The following is a 15,263-nucleotide window of genomic DNA, read 5'->3' as shown; positions in this document are numbered from 1 at the left end:
AAATACTACCCTAACATTTCTACGTTACAGACGTGAGCTATGAGCCTTCCGTCCATAGCAACCATCACTAAACGTCTTCCCAAATACTACCCTAACATTTCTACGTTATAGACGTGAGCTGTGAGCCTTCCGTCCATAGCAACCATCACTAAACGTCTTCCCAAATACTACTCTAACATTTCTACGTTCTAGACGTGAGCTGTGAGCCTTCCGTCCATAGCAACCATCACTAAACGTCTTCCCAAATACTACCCTAACATTTCTACGTTACAGACGTGAGCTATGAGCCTTCCGTCCATAGCAACCATCGCTAAACGTCTTCCCAATGACAAGCAAATTAAACTTTAAGACACTAACCAGGTGCTATCTGGGAGCATGCGAACTTCACACACGGCCAGAGACCGACACGTCTCCCGCGATATGTTACAGACACCCCTTGAAGTTAGCAAAGTAAATATTTGATAATTATGAGCGAAATAATCAAACCTATTATCGAATAATGGAAGCATGGGCAGCAAACAACCAGAAAGATAATGGATCACAAAAATGACACAGGCAACCTCTGTCTGGTACCTGGTGGAAGAGCGACCTTTCCCGGTGTCAACTGAAGTGAAGGCAAGGGTGGTGGCATGCTATGTTTAGTTAAATCATGACTGAAGGAATATTTAAGGCTGAAAGAGGTAATATCTGATAGTATTTTGTGGATAAAGCTACACTGTAGATGGTTAGCCCTTTATTGATAATATTTTCCTACAGAAAGGTCAACATTCTATGACAGTTATGCTGTTGATATTTTTGATCCATGGAAAATTGAAATTGCCAAATTCAGCTGTATGGTCACGTATTTATCACGGGTGATCGCAACAGTAGAACTGGTAGAGAGCCTGACTTTATTCCATTTGATATTCTACGTTATAGTTCACATCAGGTTTTAGATAAGGTGACACCTTACAAAGGTGAAGTTGGTAAAATTGTGCTAATTCTGAAATGTTTTTGTTAACCAATTTGGACATCGTCTTTTACACATGTGTAAGACTACTGGTTTTCGAATTCTAAAGGTTCGGACAACTGGAGGCATCGAAGGTGAATATACGTTTTATAACGCTGTAGGTACAAGTGATTGATTATGTACATGCTCATAGAAATCATTTGGATCACGTTCAAAATTGTTATGTGGCGGATTTTGACGAAAATTCTGACCACGCGCCATTTATTCACTTTACAATCAGACAGTCATATTTATAATTGCTGTGACTTCAGTAATACTTTTAGTACTGTTAAGTATATGTCTTTGACAAAAGAAGCAATGGTGAATTATGTTGTTTCTATGAATGAAAATAGGGCATTTACTACAAATTCGTTGAATGCCTTAGAGAAAACTGTAGACAGCATCGACAAATGTTGTGAAGTACTAGTAAACAATATTCACTCTATATTTGATAAGTTTTACTCTTACTATACGAGCATATATACTTCTGATTGTTCATGTCATCAGAAGTAAAGACGTAATGTCAATGACCTGACAAACATTGGTTTCATAATGAATGTAAATAAAGTTTACGAGGGATATACAGAAACGCTTTGAGCTGTAGAACTGTTAGCAATAGAGAAAACTAAGTTCGTGAGAAAAAAAACTTAGTTCGTGAGAAAAAAAACTTAGTTCGTGAGAAAAAAACTTAGTTCGTGAGAAAAAAACTTAGTTCGTGAGAGAAAGAAATGTAAGACCTATGAGGCGAGGGTGAAGAAATCTCAACTTCTGAATGCCGGTGATATGTTTGACATTTTGGGAGAAAAAAAAAATATCCAAAACTTTTTTAAACATTGTTTTCTAGACGAAAGACATATGAAACCGAAAATCTGGCTTTTTCCACCCGCCAATGATGAGTAAGTTGAAGTTGATAGCGTATGCATTTGACATGAACTTGATGTAGATTTCGGTCTTGATGTATGAGAGGTCGGATACCTTCCTAAAGCTTGGTCAGAAGGAGTTATTATACCTAAGATTGGTCAGAAGGAGTTATTATACCTAAGATTGGTCAGAAGGAGTTATTATACCTAAGTTTGGTCAAAAGGAGTTATTGTACCTAAGCTTGGTCAGAAGGAGTTATAGCTAAGCTTGGTCAGAAGGAGTTATTATGCCTAAGCTTGGTCAGAAGGAGTTATACCTAAGCTTGGTCAGAAGGAGTTATTATGCCTAAGCTTGATCAAAAGGGGTTATTATACCTAAGCTTAGTCTGAAGGAGTTATACCTAAGCTTGGTCAGAAGGAGTTATTATACCTAAGATTGGTCAGAAGGAGTTATAGCTAAGCTTGGTCAGAAGGAGTTATTATAGCTAAGCTTGGTCAGAAGGAGTTATAGCTAAGCTTGGTCAGAAGGAGTTATAGCTAAGATTGGTCAGAAGGAGTTATAGCTAAGATTGGTCAGAAGGAGTTATTGTACCTAAGCTTGGTCAGAAGGAGTTATTATACCTACGTTTGGTCAGAAGGAGTTATAGCTAAGCTTGGTCAGCAGGAGTTATTGTACCTAAGCTTGGTCTAAAGGAGTAATTATACCTAAGATTGGCCAGAAGGTGTTATTATCCCTAAGCTTGGTCAGAAGGAGTTATTGTACCTAAGATTGGTCTGAACGAGTTTTTATACCTAAGCTTGATCAGAAGGAGTTATTATACCTAAGCTTGGTCAGAAGGAGTTATTATACCTAAGATTGGTCAGAAGGAGTTATTGTACCTAAGCTTGGTGTAAAGGAGTAATTATACCTAAGATTGGTCAGAAGGGGTTATTATCCCTAAGCTTGGTCAGAAGGAGTTATTGTACCTAAGATTGGTCTGAACGAGTTTTTATACCTAAGCTTGATCAGAAGGAGTTATTATACCTAAGCTTGATCAGAAGGAGTTATTATACCTAAGGTTGGTCTGAAGGAGTTATTATACCTAAGCTTGATCAGAAGGAGTTATTATACCTAAGGTTGGTCTGAAGGAGTTATTATACCTAAGCTTGATCAGAAGGAGTTATTATACCTAAGGTTGGTCTGAAGGAGTTATTATACCTAAGCTTGATCAGAAGGAGTTATTATACCTAAGGTTGGTCTGAAGGAGTTATTATACCTAAGCTTGATCAGAAGGAGTTATTATACCTAAGGTTGGTCTGAAGGAGTTATTATACCTAAGCTTGATCAGAAGGAGTTATTATACCTAAGCTTGATCAGAAGGAGTTATTATACCTAAGGTTGGTCTGAAGGAGTTATTATACCTAAGCTTGATCAGAAGGAGTTATTATACCTAAGGTTGGTCTGAAGGAGTTATTATACCTAAGCTTGATCAGAAGGAGTTATTATACCTAAGCTTGATCAGAAGGAGTTATTATACCTAAGCTTGGTCAGAAGGAGTTATTATACCTAAGCTTTGTCAGAAGGAGTTATAGCTAAGCTTGGTCAGAAGGAGTTATTGTACCTAAGCTTGGTCTAAAGGAGTAATTATACCTAAGATTGGTCAGAAGGTGTTATTATCCCTAAGCTTGGTCAGAAGGAGTTATTGTACCTAAGCTTGGTCTGAACGAGTTATTATACCTAAGCTTTGTCAGAAGGAGTTATAGCTAAGCTTGGTCAGAAGGAGTTATTATACCTAAGCTTGGTTAGAAGGAGTTATAGCTAAGCTTGGTCAGAAGGAGTTATTATACCTAAGCTTGGTTAGAAGGAGTTATAGCTAAGCTTGGTCAGAAGGAGTTATAGCTAAGCTTGGTCAGAAGGCGTTATCATAAATAGGCTTGGTCAGAAGGAGTTATTATGCCTAAGCTTGGTCAGAAGGAGTTATTATATCTTTGGTTAAAAAGGGTGATATATCTGACGTCAATGATTTAAGGGAATCACGTTAGTGAATCATATGGCCAAACTGTTTTTTATTTGAATAAACGAATGTTGAAGTGGAGCGAAAGTGATAATGTAATAACGGATGCTCAGTTAAGTTTTAAGCAGAGTAGTGGTACCAGAAATTCAGTTTATGTATGGAATGCTTTGATTACCCAAACAGTACAGAGAAATAAAAGGCTGTTTTTGTAGATTATGATAATATATCACATGATAAATTGTGGTGCAATTTGTGGAAATCAGATGCAAGAGGACGGTTGTTTCATGCTATCAAATCTACATACGAGTCATGTTTAAAGCTTCACGGTAAATTTCCTCCTATGTACTTGTACGACCTGCAGACCGAATTATTACAATCGGAATATCAATCTCCAATAATGTTTTCTTTATTTGTCAAAGGCATGGAATTCAAATTGATCAAGACAAATTGCCAAAGTTATGGCTTGCAAATACTTAATTTGTTTTTAATAATGTACGCAGATGACACAGTATGTTTTTCTGATGATAATTTTATGGTTGACCTCTTAAATATGATGGATTTTTAAACACCTACTCTAAACATTTGGTTCTGTCTGTAAATTTTAGGAAAAATAAACGATTGTTTCCAAACGAGCAGTGGGTGTTTGATGGTAAAGCTATATAAGTGGTAGATCTTTTTTTTTTATTTAGGTTTGGTTTCTAACTATTATGGAGATTTTAGTTTTGTATTGGGTAATCCTGCTATACAATAAGGAAAGCTTATTTTCTCCCGAATCAGCTTTATTTGATACTTATATATATATATATATTTTGTATTGTGAATTGCGGCTGTGAAGTATGGGATTTGATTCCTGCACCGCAGATTAATAACAACAATAATGCCATTGTGTATTAGTGTTATTATTAAGTACTGGCTACAAACATTGGAGACTGGTAACTGTATTTTGATGGCCTGTTCAGATGAGATTTTATAGTTTTATAATTGGAAACCAAATTGTAAACAAATTTGATTTAACACCTGAGACATGATATGTGTACGTTGGGTTTTGGAGATGTGTGGTTGGCACAATATGTACCAAATGAGATGGTATAAACAACGTATAAAGGATACTTTTATTCAAGAAATGAAAAACATATTTGAGACATCATCAAAATGTTTGTTGTACAAACACATTGTTGATTGTTTTAATCTACAATGTTATTTTAAAAAACTGCTTTTTAGAAAATATAAATGTATTTTGCGAATTAAGGATTGCATGCATATAATCTGAATATAGAGACTGGTAGATACAATACATTGCCTCGAAACCAGAGATTATGTATTTTATGTGATCTTGGAGATGTCGAGGGTGAGTTTCATTTCATTCTTAGTTGTCCTGTAATAAAGGTTATCTTATATCAAGCCATATTTTGGTATTCGTCCTTCTCTGTCTAGGCTGATAGAGCTACTGTCTAGCACAAATTTAAAAACCCATCAGAAATTTAAGCAAGTACTTGATTCAAACAACTGATAAGAGAAATCGAATATTATGAATATTTAAGCTGTATCAAAGTCTTGTTATAAACGTCTTGTAACTGTATAATGGGTTTGAGATCTATATCTCATGTTCAGTATGTATGTAATATATAGTAATCGTTCTACCTTAATGTTGAGGTTGTGTGATTGACTTTTATTTTTGTTATTTTCCTAGAAATTTGGCTAGCTAGAGACCTATTTGTTTTTAATCCCAAAACAATAAATTATGCTTGATAAGAGTCAGCTTAGTCTTCGGAAAAGCTCATAGTTTTCCCTGCTTTTGATAATTCATAAATTTGTAATCGTAACGTAATTGAATTTATTGCATATCTTCTCCGCCATTGTACAAGATATTTGTGAAGTATTAATCAATATGTATATATATATACGCCTGTATGCAATGTGAATTTGGTAATATAATAGAATTGAATAGAATTGTAATGAGCTGAATTGAAAGTGTGTACTATAGCCGCTTCCTACCGACTCAGCTAGGAAGAATTTATCTTTAGCTCATTCGGTAGAGCGTAAACCTAGTAAGACAGCTGTCCTGGGTTCGATTCCTGATGGAGTCATTGAAAAACTCAATAATGTCCTCTGTTGCATATAGTAATAATACGTAGTTGTCGCCATTATGCATTGACGGAACACCCTAAGGGCGGGTAATTTATTATTGATCAACATTTATTCGGACAAAAGACAGTTTTAAGTCAATTATATGTTGTTTCATACCAACTGTTAGACGGGGGTCAGTTTAACCATCTGTCTTCTTATCAGGGAGGTTGGTATAGCTCAGTCTTTACTGAATCGTTAAATCGTATCAACAGAAGCACTAAACACATATGGTTATAATGATAGAAAAAGTTTCAACTTCGGCCTCGATGAATATTGCTCAGACCAGGTTCGTAGATCATGGATAGACTTCACTCGAAGTCAATAATAGCATATAATACTTTTTTCAAGTTAACATTAATAAAAAAGGTTAAAAAAATATGAAAACAATCTACTTTAATCGGCGTTAAAAATGGTTTGTACGTTACACCAGGACGTGCGTTAATCCAAACGCTTAGTAACAGAATATAAGAAGTAAGAGTCTTGAAATAGCTATAGGTGTAAACATAAAAATAAACTGACTGTAGTCAAAATATAAAGTGTACGTGGTATAACAACAGCTAACACGCAAACTGTTCAATACATTTATCGTTTTAACAATTAAAGTTACACCAACGAAACACGCCAAATGTTTCACCAGCGCTTCACAGCTGTTGTGGAGCAACGTGTACGCTTAGCCAACCCTACAACCGACGTTCGCCTATCATATAAAAGCTGTGTTATTTAAGCATTAATACATCTCATGCAGTGTTCGTGTAATCCTGTTGACAATCATATATGTCTTATGAATGCAAGGTGGGGACAGTTCAATGATTAATGAACGCACATGAAATTTAAAAAAAAAAACTCTTTTTAATAAAACATCTCAGATATTATCGGCTTTCGTTCACTTACTGTACAGTCGGGATTTGGTCCAGACAGACCAGGTCTATAGATTGAGACCTTATCTCAGTAGTTCAAACCTCACATGTAGTACGCTATCTCAAGTGGTCGGCCGCTTGTCATACAATTGAATGTGGAACTAACTTTGTTTACATAAACAGCTAAAAAAAAAAGCTAGTAGTAAAATGCAGCCAGGGAATTTTTCATTAAAAAAATGAGCACAAGCTTTCTGAAGTCAACAGTTTTCTTGAGAAGTGAATCGAAATTTCTGAGAGGTCAGTTGTACTGACCAATGTAGTATGTAAATAATCTTCAGTGTTGATAACATAACATTATGACATGTATATACCATGTTTTCTATAATTGTACGAGTTAATTATTGTAACAGTTCACTCATGTAAGACATGTAATCTCTATATGGAGGAAATAAAGAATATGTCTGTCTGTCTGTATATATAGATATACAATTTATACAATCAATACATTTATATACAATAATCAAAACGATTTTGAGGAATTCGAAGGAGCTGTCTTATCAGGCGCTAACTACTAGTAGTATGCCACCTGGCTATTATCTCCCTAAGTGTGAATGTGCTGTAGATGTATTGTGTTCTGTTAAGTATTTCGTTAAAACAAGTTATTTTCTCGTTTTAACGACAAAGCATCTCGTTAAAATAGATTAGTATCACATTATAACGAATAAGTATCTCGTTATAGAGAATAAGCTTCTCATTATAAGGACTTACTATCTCGTTATGACAAATCAGTATCTCGTCATAACTAGTTATCCTCTCATTTTAACGAGATACCAAGTCGAGATAACGAGATACCAAGTCGTTATAACGAGATGAAAGAATAAATTATAACTTTTATACTGATATATATCGAAGATGTCGATATAAAGACATTGTGCATGTAAACAGTGAGTTGAACTCATCAATGCACACTGACAGCTATACGGTACACTACCGGTATCAATGAATCGAATACCGACAATGGTACCAGTGCGACCATTCGTGACGCTGTTGTGTCCACCCGTGATGACCCGCATACGGAAATCACACTGCAGAGTATACACGCTAACGCAACAGCCGACCTATTTAAAGGATTTTGGCCATGTCTTTTACATTTTGTAAAAATAACCGAAACCTGTAATATAATTAAACAAGAGGCCCATGGGCCTTAACGGTCACCTGATATATTTATACAGAGAGTTGATTTCGTTTTTAACATGAACAGAAATATTATTCAAAGTGACAAAAAACAATAAAACCACCTTATTCAATATCNCGAAACATCGCTCCTCTGTAATCTTCAAAGGACAGGTTGATATCAGCCTACATATTTGTTAGGTTGTTTTTACACGACAGTAATCAAATAGCTAGCCGCGAGCCTTCAATTTTGCTATGACGTATCCCAGGGGTGCAGAGAGCAAAAGTGAGCGTAACCCATCGATATCCATCCTGGATGTCCTTATGCCCTCAACAAACTTACCTCTGAGTGTATATCGGGAAACACTCAAATTACTAAGTGATATCTATGATAAATTTATAAACAATGAGCAAGTTGTTCTGATGGGTTTAACGCGCGAATTTCAATAAAATATTACGGGTAAAATCACAAGAACGCGAACCAAATATGTGAGATGTTAGATCAATTTATGATGGATAGACACCTTATTTCTCTTATTTCAAAAATAACGACGAACGGTCCTTGCTGTTCCTATATGTCAGGGGATAGATTGCACCGTTGTATGATTGATTACATTTTAATTGAAAACATGAAGATTGACATGATGTGTGAAATCAGGGATAATCACTACCTAAATATATCGGATCATTGTTCTATTCGGTTTCTGAAATTTACACTCGCATAAGCCAAAGCAGGATGGCATTAATTGGAAAAACGTAAACGCTCAACATATTGTGCAATACAGAAAAGACAATGCGGAACTATTGTGTAAAACAGAACTGATAACTTGCAACGATCAATATGACGCCGCCGATATAGAAACAAGAATCACGAAGATAGTCATTATTATCCATGAAACAAACGCTGCCATATAAAACGTGTAAGCACTACCAGTCATATTGGAATGATGGATGTGTTAAGGCTTTACATAACAGCCTTAGGGATAAAAGATCCATATGGAGACAACATGATAGACCACGTGGGACAAAATTCGAATCATACCGGGAGTACAAAAAGGCGAAATTGTAATTTAGAAAAGAATTTGGTCGTGCCAGAGAGGAGTACGAACGTGCACAGTCCCGAACATATCGCAACACTTGCTGAACTAGATGTTAACATGTTCTATAAAGCAGTGCGCGCAAAACGGAAAACTTCAGCACAACCATACGAAGTGCGTGTTGACGGTGTGATCATACGAGACCTGAATGCGATATTTGAGGCTTGGTGCGATCGGAACTACCACATTTCAATGAACAATTCAAACACCATACCACTGCTTGTATAAATAGAATGGCTGAGCCCAATCACGTGAACTCGGACCACGTGTGTGCAGACCGATATCACTCAACGAGCTGAAATGTGCGCTGCGTGGCATAAATAATAATGGTAAAGCTGGTGGACACCATGGTGTAGTTATTGAGCATTTAAAATTCACGGGTGACAAACTCCTAGGTGTGCATATATAACGCGATACCGACTAAGGAAGTATACCTGAATCACTTAAAGTTTTGATTCGTCATTACATTATTTAAAGATTGCAAAAAGGATGGTCTGAACATGGACAATTATAGAGACATCACCTTTACATCTGTGCTTCAAAAATTGCTGCAAAAAAATATATATATGCGTCTTCCTGTCATATGCGAAAACATGAATTTCCCTCATCTTAGTATGAATTGAATGAATGCATTAATAAATGGATGAAATGAATGAGGACATGGCTAAACATTTGTATTAACTTGTATTGCTAAGTCATTTATCATCTTTAAATAGAGTATTTATTTTTATTGTTATTATCCTCACCAACAAGGATTTCGAGAGCAATGCAGAAGCACAACGGCTGCCTTTATAGCAGAAGAATATCACTGGGGGTAACCGAATGCGGGTTACTGTAGTAACTTGCATCCAACATGGCGGAGAGCGAAATCGGCGAGTATTAACTGATGCGATTTTCCATGTTCTTAGTCTTAAACTGCATTCGAAGCAAGTCTATCTGTACTTGTTTTAGTACTAAGGTTATCTGAATCGACGAGCTAGTTAATGTTGTCATGATGAAGGTAACTGTGGGGCAATGATGTTGGTAGCTGACAAGGCAGTTTCAGCCGATATGTTGGTAACTGCAAAAAGATGCGGGTAGCTGCAAGTGATAAGCGCAACATAAAATACTGGTCTATTATTCAGAAGCATCTTACCTTTGTGGCACATAGTCAAATGAAGTTGTAAGTACCTTGCTGTCAGATTGTGGCTTTCGTCGGGGAATGTAATTTCTCCACAGCTGTCATCAGAGATTACAGCAACCTTATCTAATATGCATGCAATTTCTTGAATATCAATCTCGAGTAAGTTCATGATTTGGTATGGTAAAGTTTAAATTTGTTTAAACGTCCTATTAACAGCTAAGGTCATTTAAGGAGGCGCCTCCATGTGTGTAGTATATGCTTGCTTGCGTGTGTGTATGCAGAAGACAGGGTATGTTGGTGTGCTGGCCTCCTTGTGATAGCGCGCTTCTGATGCTAACTTTATAGTGCTATCTCACTGAAATACCATGCCGAAGGCACCCAGTACAGCATTCCGCCCGGTCACATTATACTGACACAGGGTGAACCTGTTGTTGCTATTACCCTAAATGCTGAACATTAAACAGGGAATAACTACAACCATTTTTTAAGGACTTTGGTTTGTGCCGGCTTGGGGACAGAACCCATTGCCTTCCTCGCCTGGGCGAATGCTCAACATTCAAGCCAAAAGTGAGGTGTTGCCAAGCAAGGCACCAGGAAATAAAACGTAGTTAGAAGTAGAAAGAAAGATAGAGATCCCAAATACTGCAATGGGTGGAGCAGATTTATTTAGGTCGCTTTTGTGTCCCCAAAGAGAGGACACCAAAGCAAATCTTTAATTCAGCAGAGGGTTCCCACATTACAGCATGTAGTCGCCTCCTACGACACATGCAGTGGGTACCAGCATGTGTATTCTTTTCCCGATCCCCCACCTGCATGGGTGTGCTAAGGCGGTGGCATTATTGAAGTACAAATAATCAAATCTAATGACATGAACGTGAAAGTTTTGGCACATAGACGCTTTGATGAAGACAAATGAATTATATACACTTAAAATAAACGCTTTTTCTTTGTCTTCTTTTATCTCTAGATTATTAAAAAAATAGCAAAGCAATATAACCATGTTTTTTTGTTTTTTTTTTGCAATTTCTATTTGATTTTTTTCCAAAGAAAATTCCCTCCTCTATTCTTTTTCATGATCCTATTGACCTAAATCGCTGGTGTGTGCTTTTTGAGCATGTCTTGTAAGGATTGATTTCGCCCCCCCCCCCTCTTACCCCCGGCAGTTAACGGGACACGCAACCGGCCGTATCGGCCTCCGGCAGTTAATGGGACACGCAACCGGCCGTATCGGCCTCCGGCAGTTAACGTGATGGTAAATCGGCCAAAATGGCCCCCCGGTAGTTAAAAGGTTAAATAAAAGCGATTTTTTTTACCTGTTGCCAAAATTGGCGTTTCACCCTTTAAAAAGTTTATGCAGGCGTTTCAAGTCTTTGTCAAGGCTCGCCTGAAAGCAGCATCAGATTACTAGGTCAAAAACGAACAATTCAGGTAGGTAGTAGAGATAATGAGAGAATGTCATCAATATGGGTAGAAATTCAGGAGAACAGAACGAAAAGTATTAGTACCTTTTCTGTCAGACATTTCATTCGATAGAAAATTAAGCTGATAGATCAGTGAATATTATAACGTGTTTGTGATTGAAACCGCATTTTGCAAAACAGTTACCCTCATCTTACTCCGACAGATACCCACATCCTTGCCATGTTAAAACTAACATCACATACGATTTGGTATGCCCGATATCTCAATACTAAAGGCTACGTTCGAAGAGCGTAAGTTTAACGGCTCCGTTGTTTATTAAAAAAAAATGAACGTACAACACGATAATTCACGTCAGTTAATACTCACCGATTTCGCTCTCCGCCATGTTGGATGCGAATAACATCAGTTACCTGCATTCGGTTATCCCCCATGAATCTGTTGGATATTATTTAGGACGCGACTCGAACGTGTTTGCTACATTATTAGATAATAAGAAGGCATCCAACGGTGTATGGATAGATGGACTGCTATACAAACTATATCAAATGGGCTTCAAAGGAAAGTCTTGGCGCCTAATAAAGAATTCATATCAGGATGTATTGCATGAGTGCGTATCGATTCGAAAAGAAACGAGAGCTAATCAATACTTCAAGGCGTCAGTCACGGCCGAGTAGTATCAGCTTGGTTCTTTTAATTCATGTTCGATAGATGACCTGGTAAAAGGACTGGATACAATGAAGCATGGATTAGCGATTCTAGCTATACACGTGTCATGTGTTCTTCTAGCTGACGATACTTTACTACGCTCCGCTTCACTAAGATTGTTTCGGTGTCAGCTTGATACGGTCTACGACTACTCTTTGTTATGGCTATTGAATCAGTATTCGGCCAAGAGTTCGTTAATGAAATTCACCAAGCGACACGACAAGCTTCCCGTATGTGTGCACTTAGAGATACACCAAGTGGACAAAAACTGAAACCTACGCTTGCATATTCTTCACCAACCATGTAAAATTACTCTGAACGCCCGAGTTTAGGTCCAAATATAACTGTTACAAATGGCCAGGTCCCTGTATCGCCCTAACAACTCAGTCCCTTGGTTTATTGGACACCTGGAGTGAGGAATAGAGCCAAAAATATTCTGGAACAAACTTCGTCGTAGAAATATGAAGTAAATATGGAGAAAAAAAATCAGACTATGTAATTTTGTATATGGTTCGAAAAGAAATAATTTGTATTGCTTCATACCAGATATCTTTGACATGATGCGTGAATGTAATGCATCGTCATTTTTCTATAAAAAAAATATTGTATCTGAGTGGTATCATGTGAAATGGAGAAGTGCTTTATGTTATAAACAGGAACTTCACAGATGTAGAATTAGTCATACTATGAGAGGCCCAAATCCATTTCTTACGCTAAGCCTAAAAAACTTGGAATATACTTCGGAATAAGTTAATTTAATGAAAATGTCATGTACATGGGAACTGGAAAATGTTGCAGGCATATTATGCAATGTCCTAAACTGTTTCAGAGTCGTGATAAACTTTTGGAAAGAGTTTTAAATGTTATAAATGTGAATGCATACGTACCTTTTACTTTTCTACCAGATAAAGCCCCAGCGAACTTTCTGATAGGTGATCAAGGCACAATTGACCGTACAGATAACAAATGGGAAAAAATGAAGTTGAAGGTTGCAATACACATACCTGCAATGATGGTGGAAGTACACTGCTCAATGTAATAAACATTTTGCATACATGACTATGTATATACGAGTGTGTGTACAATGCTAATGTTCAACTGAAATGCACATGGTGTTCAGTATTGATAACTTTACTAGTATAAGTATTAATACACGTTAACAATAGAAATTCAACTCAATGATTACATTTATATCCGTACGTATTTACAGAAATACTAAATGTAATTAAATGTGAAGAAATAATATTATTTCAAACGAATTTTCTATTGAAGGATGCAAATTGTCCTATTTTTCCTATTTAATATTAAATGTTTACACATGTGTACATAAACTTATTTACTTAATTGCATTTTTGTTCATATATGCGTTCATTTGGCTCATAACCACATGTATGTATGACATATGATAAATCCCTGTACTTTCTGTCTGTCTGTCAGACAAAACGTTTTAAAGCAGTACTATCGATGCAAGCCATTCATGTATAAACTATTGAAATGACTTAAAAATATTACAAAACTGTATTACTTTTGGAAATGTTTGTGTACAGATGTTGAAGTTAGGTCACACCTCTTGTCTTTGAAATGAGTTAATGATATATTTATAAGTGTATGACTTGACCTGGACTTTGTATGACATTGTATTGTGCATAATACATGTAATGTAATATCAATAAGCTGTATCGCTTACGATAATAAATTAATTGAATCGAATGATCGTAATGATGTCCAGAATGTGTGTCATCTACTCTAAGATTGACCACTTTGACCAGTACCCGAGAGTTAGGAGCTGGTGTAAAGCTCTACCACCGTGTTTATATGTCGGGGTTGTGACTATAGCATCCATATCGATCGTTGTCACGTGTCGCTGACAAGTACGTATTTGTAGTGTACGCTCTGACCACACCGTTACCGTATTGATTGACCAGGTAACAGAGACTTGTCCAGCAGGGAGACTAGCAGGTCAACAGGTGGGCAAAACCAGCAGGTTTATCAGCAGCTTGTTAACTTGATCAGTTGTTAATAAAAAAACAAATGCCACCAATGTCAAGATGATTTTATGGTAAAATAGATTATTCAAAACACATCAATCTGATATGTCCCAACGGAGTATGGGTGTGAAATGATGTCGCATTGTTTTCATTTCGTTTTATTTATATTCTGAATTTCAACAAACCGATGGCTAGATCTGACAAGACATGGAACAGCCAGGGCTGTATTGATTTACACATAGTCATGTATCTAGTATTACTATACATCCTCGTTACATTGAAACATTATAACCACCACATAGTCGAGAGACAAAGCATCGTATCTCCAAGCAGCACGTGATGGGCCTCGGCAAATCCCTCCGCGACACGCACTCGCTGTTGACAAATTATTCCTCTCCATTCAATTATCCAACACAAAATACAGAAATGAATTTCACAACGACGGAGGCAGTGCGACTGAGTTATCAAACAAATCATTTTCAAACACAACAATACGTTTAAGGGACATAAAGCTTGTATGCACATGTGCATACATGCTTTATCTTTTTTTGCATGCATGCAAATAAATGCATTGAATTATAGGTTTACCATTAAAATGATTCTTTGTGAATGCACTTCCAGATTAATCTCCACATTTATCAATTCCCATGATAAAAAATCCTGGACATCAAATGTAAAATTTTACAATTATCTTAATTTCACTTTAGCCAAAAACACCACTATTTATTTAAGTAAAAACTATGCGTCACATCTGCCTGCCGCTACCTGCGTCCTCTGAATAACACGTATATGTAACACACGGTACGGATCATGTGCAGGTGCAAATCTCAGATCATCACGCCACCTATGACGAGTTGAAAACTATTTCTTTTTCTAAATGTTACATCTTCAGTGGCGGATTCCATATGGAACGCGCCCCCCCCCCCCCC

General features: G+C 36.8%; 2 protein-coding genes across 2 annotated transcripts in view; both read right to left on the bottom strand.

Annotated features, from left to right (window-relative positions):
• LOC110449070 (beta-1,3-galactosyltransferase 5-like) overlaps positions 1-12,147 on the bottom strand; it is a 130,630-nt gene extending 118,483 nt beyond the window's left edge. Inside the window, exon 1 of the mRNA XM_021495662.1 lies at positions 12,008-12,147. The gene's annotated coding sequence lies outside the window, so the exon portion shown is untranslated. The remainder of the gene's footprint in view (positions 1-12,007) is intronic.
• LOC110449071 (beta-1,3-galactosyltransferase 1-like) overlaps positions 1-15,263 on the bottom strand; it is a 53,145-nt gene that overhangs the window by 30,334 nt on the left and 7,548 nt on the right. The window lies entirely within an intron of this gene.

The sequence above is a fragment of the Mizuhopecten yessoensis genome, unplaced genomic scaffold, assembly GCF_002113885.1.
Source record: "Mizuhopecten yessoensis strain PY_sf001 unplaced genomic scaffold, ASM211388v2 scaffold4477, whole genome shotgun sequence".
Classification (NCBI taxonomy): domain Eukaryota; kingdom Metazoa; phylum Mollusca; class Bivalvia; order Pectinida; family Pectinidae; genus Mizuhopecten; species Mizuhopecten yessoensis.
This window is presented reverse-complemented; position numbering and strand designations above follow the sequence as displayed.